Here is an 8,546-nt window from a genome sequence, read left to right as displayed (position 1 = left end):
CATACTCCAAACTTTTGCACTTTTGCTAGGGAGGATTTCCTTGACAATTCTGCAGGTATGAAAATACCATACCTGTCATGTCAAAGTGGTTGGATAATGTGAAATGCTGACTTGCTTCAAGCTATGAACAGTTCTGCCAGTTAGGAGGAGGGGATCTCTTTTTTCTTTTTACTCTCACATCTACTTTGTTGCATCAAGTTATAGTGCTGCATGTGATTGAGGAATGCTCACTGCTGCACCTGAACATGAATGGAGAGATCTATCACCATTTGATTATATCTGACAGATTAATTTACATCAAGGCTTGCTCTTCCCCCACCCACCCCCCCTTTTTTTTTTAATGTGGGGTCTAATCCTGCTAAGAGTACCTGCTAAGAGTACTCCCATTGACTTCCTGGAAGGTTCTCGGCACCTTTTAGGAGGTTTACAACACCTGGTAACACTGGAATCATACTTAGTGCCAAAATACAATTTTCAAATGCCCCATTTTTTCAGTGATTTACAGCTTTGGTCCTGTGAAATCCAAAAAACAAAGTTCCTGATTCAGGAAAGCAAGTAAGCACATGTTTTTGGTCCCATTGATTTCCAGTGGAATTAAATGCATGCTTTCCTGACTAGTGAGTGACTTAAGAATATGTTTAAATGTTTTCCTGAATTAAAGACTCTTCAGTGGTCTTTTTGCCACTGTTGGTGTTGAATTTTATTTTGTAAACAAGAGGGTGTTTTAATTGTAGGCTCATCATTTCCTTCCAAATCCTATAAATTTGAAGAGCTTCTGCTTCCAACCCCTGGGCAAGCTCTGTACATGAGTTCTGTCCTCTCTCACTCAGAGATGAAGGAGGCAGCATGAAAGAAAAATGCATCTAGAATTATAGATAAGAAGCATCTACTTATTTAACACGAGTGATTTTTTTTTTTTTTTTTTTAATTTTGCTCATGAAATTAGGTAATTGATAGTTCCATGGATCCAAGTTCTCCATTTCTCTGTGGAATAGGCACAGGACAGAGAGGGGCATGCAGATGAACAGGTAACAGATTTACTGAGCGCTTACTTTACTTCACCTCACCGCTTCAATGTTCTTGCTGAAAGGATTAGGCATAGTGGAATCAGTTATGCACCTTCGCCAGTCCTGGAAAAAATATAACACAATGATAACATTTTAATTGAACCAAACACTAAAAGAAGGTTTTCAAAAATTATGGGGAAAACAATTAAGAAGTCTGGGTTTTTTTCTGTCTGGTAAAGGGGAAAGGAGAAAAATAATCCTGACCAAACTGAAATCACAAACAGCTTGGTTGGGAAATACAAACACAGTTTAGAAACCTTGCTTTCTTTTACTTTTAATAGCCATGAACATAAATCAGAGGAGCCAAGCTTTGGGGAAATATTAATCCTGCCACCAATATCTGCCTTTTTATTGTCTTCCAGCCACTTGAGTAGATGGTTTTGGAGTTACCCTGAGTGCTGATTCCATCATTGCTTGGACTGCTAATGAGCTGTCTCAACTAGATAACATTTTCTTGTGTCTCAACTACAGTTGTTCTGAGCCCCTCGTTTTCTTTTATCTCTGTAGAAATAACATCATAAGATTTCAGTTAAGGTCTCTTAATGGCAAAAGAAAAAATAGTATTGTGAGATGGTGTATGTGTTACCTGCCTGCTGTTCTCCAATAATACTTTGCATTTTCATGGTCTCTTTCACATGAGAATCTCAAAATAATTTGCAAACACCAATTAAGCTTCCTAACTCCCTTATGAGGTGGAAAAGTGTTTTTGTTTTTTTGGATGGGTAAACTGAAGTGTAGATAATTAAAGTGATGTGAACAAAAGCACTACATGAGTCATTGGCAGAGCTGGAAATGGAACCCAGAAGTCTAGATTACAGCCATTCATACATACACTCTGGGCCTGATCATCCTCATTTACGCAAGTGCAAATCAGAAATAACTCCAGTGAGGTCAAGAAGGTTACTCTAGGATACTCATGTGCCTAGAATTACTCTGTTCCCAATGTATTTGCAGAATCAGCTCAATGGCTGTGAAGTCAACTTTCCAAACTGTAATCTCTGCAAGACAGTTTAACTGACTCTAGACATACAGAAGCAAAAGCTGTGAGTGATGTGACCAGACGCTATCTATCTATGTGTTCACTCTGAAACTTACTTATGATTTAAATATTAACACCCATTAACTCTTTCACTGTTGATCATTTTAGCAGAAGCACCAACCTAGACTGCAACTTCGTACAACACGTGGCATTGTTGGCTGTCCTTGGACAGGGCATATTCCCTTTTCTTCTCCCAATCTGTTTCTTGTTAATATTAATACAGCCAGGCATGCTTTTGTGTTTTGAGACAGTGGCTCTCTTTTCTGGATTGAAAACAGGATTACAATTCCTTCTTTGTAGTAAATTGAGTATAATAAAATGTTTCTTGCTTTAGGAAGTTGTTTCTGCTTCTGGAAAACAACCTAGATGAGAGGCTTCAGTGAGACACAGACATCTCTTCTTGGAAAGCACCTACTAAGCACAAGTGCCTGGCTTCTTTTATTTCACCACGAGTACCTCCAATTCATCAGTTGTTGAAGTAATTCAATCTGATCTGTTCAGAAGATGGGTTTTGACAAGCTACTAAACCTGTCATTAAGGGGAGGACAAGTTATACTGACTACTCAGGATGTTACAAAACTCTTCATTGTTTACTGGACATAGGATAATCTACCACGAGAGGAGGTAGGGAAGATAAAAGTAAGGTTAGTTAAACACTGAATTAAGTGTTCCATGCTTAAAAAGAGTGATAATATCTAGTCACCAGTTCAAAGGTTCAATGTAAATATTGTTCACTTACAAATTGCGTTTGGCTTTTACTTGTGACACTGATTAGTGGAGAGATACAAAGCTTCTCTTTAAGATAAAATCATAGATTTCACATAAAGCCACAGAAAAAAAGCGACTTCAGTCCCTTCGTACAATAATAGTTAAAAATTAAGGCCTTTGACCTCAATAAACAATTTTCCTTCATTTCTGACCTGTAGGCACTTTATACCTTTCCACAACTACTTTACTCCAGTTGTCTTATTGGCAATTACTTACACAGTAATTCAAATCTAATTTCAATATTGACTACTGGGTTGTAAGCTCTGCATCAAATACATCCATTCCTACATGCTCTATTTCTATTAAAAGCTCCTGCAGACGGGGGGAGAGTGGAAGGAAAGAAAAATCTATGACTGGTGATGGTAGTGAGTCAATTATACTGGCATCGCATGGCCCTCTGAGCTCACATTAAACTCATATTGCTCCTGGTACTTTAAAAGGAACATTTATATTAAAAATTAAAGCCGATAAGAAATGCCTATAGTACATAACATAAAAACCGACTTTTTAATCTAGCAATGGATCATTGCTTTGTCCCTTCATATAGGGAAAGAATGCCCCTGCCCTAAAGGGGCTGTTCCTTTATCTGCACCGTTTACCCTTCCCTGGGGTCCTGTATACCTGCATGCCAGTTTTTCACAGGATCATGGATGCCTGGAGTTTTGTGGAAGGGGACAAGCTACGCCCCCTGGCCTGCTACCTACAGGCCCCATGGCAAATGGCAATCCAGCCAAGAATGAATGCAGTTTGGCGCTGTTAAGTCCTTGTAGGTCCTCCCCGTCCTTGCTACTTAACAGCTGCAGCGGGATCCAATCAACAGAAAGTCAGTTCCTGCTTCCAAAGGTGAGGAGCATCCAACAGAGCAGCACAGAAGCAGGAGCGATCTATATTCATCCACCTCCCTCGTGCCCTGTATATGGCCTAACCCACAGGAGGGGGAGGCGTCACTTCCTGAAAACAATTGCCACTTGAGGGAATGTCTATCACGAAACTGCCATGGAAATTTCAGAGTTTTCCTGCCTGTCTGGTGCCTCCCATAAATGTCTCTGCTGGGGTGGAACAGTTTGGCCCACAGAACCAACTTCAGCCACAGTGAAAGCCACAAAATTCAGTGGAGTGACACAAAGCATGTATTTTGCCTAAAGAGCCCTCACAGAAGTTTAGGGTTGGAAGGGACCTCAGGAGACCATCTATTTCAACCCGCTGCTCAAAGCAGGACCAACCCCAACTAAATCATCCCAGCCGGAGCTTTGTCAAGCCTCACCTTAAAAACCTCTAAGGATGGAGATTCCACCACCTCCCTAAGTAACCCATTCCAGTGCTTCACCACCCTCCGAGTGAAAACGTTTTTCCTAATAACCACCATGTATTTCTAACATTTAGACTGAGACCTGCTGTAACTTACACTGTTAACTACTTACATTGTAAGCTCTTAGGGGGCAGGAATCATCTCTTTGTTCTGTGTTTGTATGGTGCCTAGCACAATGGGGGTCTGGCCCATTACTTGGGTACTACGATATTACAAATACATACATAAATATATTTTAAAAAACACTGACCGTTCATATCACTGAATCCATCTGGATTTACATATTATCCAATTTAATTGTAGACAATTGCCAGAATTCCAGAAATCTAACGCTGGTAACAAGTCTATTGTTCATAATTAAAAGCTCTCTTCACTGATGTTCTTCTGATCTCAGTGATAGACAGTAAAACGATTCAGTGCATCACAACCCTATTGCCATTGTCTGTTTTGCAGCTTTCTTTTATAATCTAGAGATTCCTCACTCTTGAATATGGAGTTTATTCTGTCACTCTTCGTGGATGCATTTCTGTGCTCTGCTCTTACTATCCCTGCTTCCCTGGATAGTCTTCAAAGAGAATACTTTTCTACCTCTTCCACATGTAACCAGTCTCAATGAACTCTCTGTCTAGTTTAGTCTGGGGGATTTCTCTGCTTTTCTTCTGATCATTTCCATTTTGTGACACAGGAGTTTATAACTGCAACTATTTTAGCTGCAGGTGACCAAAAGTATTGAAGGATATGCACATTCTCCTGTTTAGTAGCATCCTGTAGGTGAGAACAATACGTCTTGATCGTGTATGCAGCTGTTTTTCAGGGAAATGACTTACAATGCTGATATTACTTGTAAGGTGAAGTAAGATTTTCAGCAGGGTTTTGTGAACTGATTGACTAACCACTGACATTCCCTTGTGGCCAGGCATGGCCTAACAGCTCTCACCTGACTGGGTACCTCCTCTGCTCTGGGCTGCTCTGCCTCTGTGGTGACCTGCCTCTTCCTGTGACAGTCTGGATCTGGGCCTCCTTTCCCTCATGGGGGCGTGGCCTTTGGGCAGTGGTCATCTGGAAAGCTGCTGCCTTCAGTCACCCCTTTCCTCCAGAGCTGAAAGTCTGTTCTTGACCCTAGTCTATCAGCAAAGTGAGCTGTACTGCTCTGCTTTTAAGCACCTCCTCCAGTCTATGCACGCCTTGCAAGTGTGGGCTGGTGGAGTTGCCTGAGTCCAGAACAGCTCCTTAAGCCCTTGTTGTCCATTGTGGGGTTTGCATACCCAATCATAGTTTTTTAAGCACTTTGCCATCTTTTATATTTATATTGGATTTATATTGGTGACTATCCAGGTCGTTTACATGGCAGTAGTCTCGTCTGAAAACAGCAGATTCACCATTCTGTGTCTCGACCTTGTACATTTATATTGGTAATACAATAAAAAAGAATCACTTTAAATGATTATGTATTTTCTTTGGTTAGGTCTACATACATACCACTGCAGCTCCAGTTCAGGAAATGTACAGACTGTATCTTTACATCCTATGGGCCAGATTCTGCTCTCACTGATACTTGTGTAAACCCTGAGTAATTCATCTGAAGCTAATGGAGTTAGTGCAGATATACATCAGTGTAAATGACAGCAGAATTTGGCCATTTTTAATAGATAATGCATAGAGTGGTCAATACCTACCATGACCATACAGATGTATGAGCTATAGGTAACCCTCATGTACCTCAGAACTAAATTAGATGTAAAGAGCAGCCCAGAGTAGCATGGCAGCATGGCCTGGACCCACTATCAGCATTGTGATTTATAACTAACTAGATTTGTATTTTTTTTCCAATTCAAAGGTTAATTTTTTTTTTCAAAGGGTAAAATTCCCCTAGGAGCAAAGTTAGTGCAAGGCAATCTGCACCACTTATACCCATAACTGGTCCACATAGACAACCATAGATTAAGCAGCAGCATAAAAACACTTGCACGTTCCCAGCTCACTATGGAAGAGGTCATCACACAGGCAGGAGCGAAGGGTGGACATGTGGGCACACCAAGGGTTGGGCCATGAGATCCGTGTTAGCACACAACCAGTTTTCACAAACTGTGGGCAGAAAGAACTTCAGGCACTCCTCCAACTCACTGGCTTTATAATACTACTATTGCCAAACCCAACCATTCAAAAATTGAGAGTCCAGATACTAAAATCGTGCAAATGACTTAAAAATCGTGAGGGTTTTGGGGGTTTTTTTTTTTTTCCCCAAATACTATATGTTGGGTTCTTTTTGCCTTCTGGTTCTTGAACCTTTAGAGTTCACATTTTCAAGCTTTTCTCTACAACCATGAGGGCTAACAACCTTTTTGAATGAAAGATAAGATTTTCAGTGAATCACATCACATCTAAGAAAAACTCCAAATGTTGGGAGACTTGTGACAAAATTGTGAGAGTTGGCAGCCATGTTTCACATTGATAAGGAGTCCTGTGCCTGCCTGTCTTGCTGACGTTTTAAAGCACTCGTATTTACTATTTGAACAATTCCAGAACCTTCTGACCTGCAGCTCACTGAATCTGGCATCAACTAAAGAGCTCAGAGATGTCCTTTATAATAACAGGCAGTGGAGCCTAATGGTAAATTTGCAGTCATAACCAAAGCAAATTTTTGCTCTAAAAAAAAAAAATACTATTGCAAATGAAACAGGTTTTCTTTAAAAGGTCTAAAGCAACTAACGCCAGAAAGATCTTCAGTCTCTTCATTGTGCATTGGCTTTACAACTGGTTATTTAATTTAGCCACACTCTTTGGTATCATTTGCCAGTTTCCTAGAAGTAGTGCTAAAGCGCCTGCTGCTTAGCTGCTGTCAAAGTTGTGCGGCACTTTGCTAAGTGTAGAGGCTGGCATGAGAGAGGATCCATTGCTGATTATCATGCAAATCAGTCTCCTCTGCTGTCTCCAGAGAGGCTCCCAGCTTTGCTTCCCTGTTGATTCTTTCATTGTCACAGGGATAAAGATAACCATCTCTTGTGACATCACAGGCTGCAAAGATAGGTTCTTCTGACAATGATGAATATTCAGAAATGAATCTTTGACATAGGATAGAAATATGATTTTATTTAAGAAAATAACCATACATAATTGGGCTTCTGTCACTTTAAATTTTAATGGTAATAGTAGTACTGAAGCGTCTGGAACTTTAAATTACAGCTTTCAGTGGCTTCACACTGAATCTCTCAATTATTCTTCGTAACTACTTTCTCAAAGCACATGCACCATGACACTGATATCACAATTCAAATCTAAATTCAAAACTGACTGCAGGACTGTGAGGTATGTACTTGCATGGATTCTGCCTTGCTCTATCACTGAAGATCAGAGGGACAAAAGGAAGAGTATCATTCTCAGAGCTATAGCCAGCTGTTTGCCAAAGATTTGAACTGTGGCAGACAAAACCTTGTAGTCTAACATGAAAAAACTAAGAGGGTCCCCTACATTTTGCCCATTAGGTTGGCATCTAGCTCACCTGCCTCCTTCACACTGATCCAGCGAGGGGTAACTCTCTCAGCAAGCATTGCTTTGGTTTGGTCCAGTCCTGTGTTATGATCTGCACAAAGAAAAGCCAGCTAATTTGGACAAGGCCTTGGGAGAGGTTGGATTTTTATTATTATTGTTATAAAATGTTCCTGTTCACTGGGCTAGATAAAAAGGGATGTGCTAGAAGTTTTGCAGCTGGTAGGCAGAGAGCAAAGAGAGAGAAATTTTAGTTCAAATGTATTCATTAAATAACGGGTCCAAAAGTGGAACAGAGTGGGAATCTGCAGATGATAAAAGGAGCAAGTTTTAACTGGGCCATCTTTCATTACTAATTATTATTGTGTTAATATACACTGTTCATTGTTAGGGTCTTAACATGGTTTGCATTCCATTGTTATGTATTTGTTGTTTTAAAATATGGACAGAGGGCAAAAATTCTGCACGTGTGCTCAACTTTACGTAGGGCAGTAGTTCCAATGAGGTCAGCACCCCCTCACTAGCAGGCCCAAAACATAGCACTTGTAAGGGAACTGTTCATCATCCTCTGCCTAGGAAGCCCTCCCATTGCTTTTCCAGCCCCTTCCCTGTGTATTTGTTTGTCTGACTTTCTTATAGTCTAGAATGGGAGTGAGGCCAAGACTTATTGCTGAAACTAGGAATTGTTCCTATATACCTCAGTAAGTCCCAGAATTTTGAAAATAAGTAAGATTGGGTCTTTAGGAGGAATTCCTATACAGAGGGATATGAGAATTTCACTTGTAAGTGGTATGTTTTGTGCCAGTAACAGGATCGGCACTCCCGAGGGCTAGGAATGGCTGGGCCCGCAGTTTAGGGTAAGTGGGAATGGGTTGGA

General features: G+C 40.5%; 1 long non-coding RNA gene across 1 annotated transcript; it reads right to left on the bottom strand.

Moving 5' to 3' along the window:
* Positions 1-221: 221 nt before the first annotated feature.
* Positions 222-7,746, bottom strand: LOC137167137 (uncharacterized). Its single transcript, XR_010924014.1, has 3 exons — positions 7,683-7,746; positions 1,063-1,130; positions 222-239 (listed from the first exon to the last, which is right to left on the bottom strand). It is a non-coding gene; the product is annotated as an uncharacterized lncRNA (long non-coding RNA).
* Between the last annotated feature and the right edge of the window lie 800 nt (positions 7,747-8,546).

This window comes from Emydura macquarii, unplaced genomic scaffold (genome assembly GCF_026122565.2).
Source record: "Emydura macquarii macquarii isolate MOO-44397 ecotype Brisbane River unplaced genomic scaffold, CSIRO-AGI_Emac_v2 contig_2897, whole genome shotgun sequence".
Classification (NCBI taxonomy): Eukaryota; Metazoa; Chordata; order Testudines; family Chelidae; genus Emydura; species Emydura macquarii.
The sequence above is the reverse complement of the archived record's forward strand: the minus strand, read 5'-3'. Positions and strand labels throughout refer to the sequence as shown.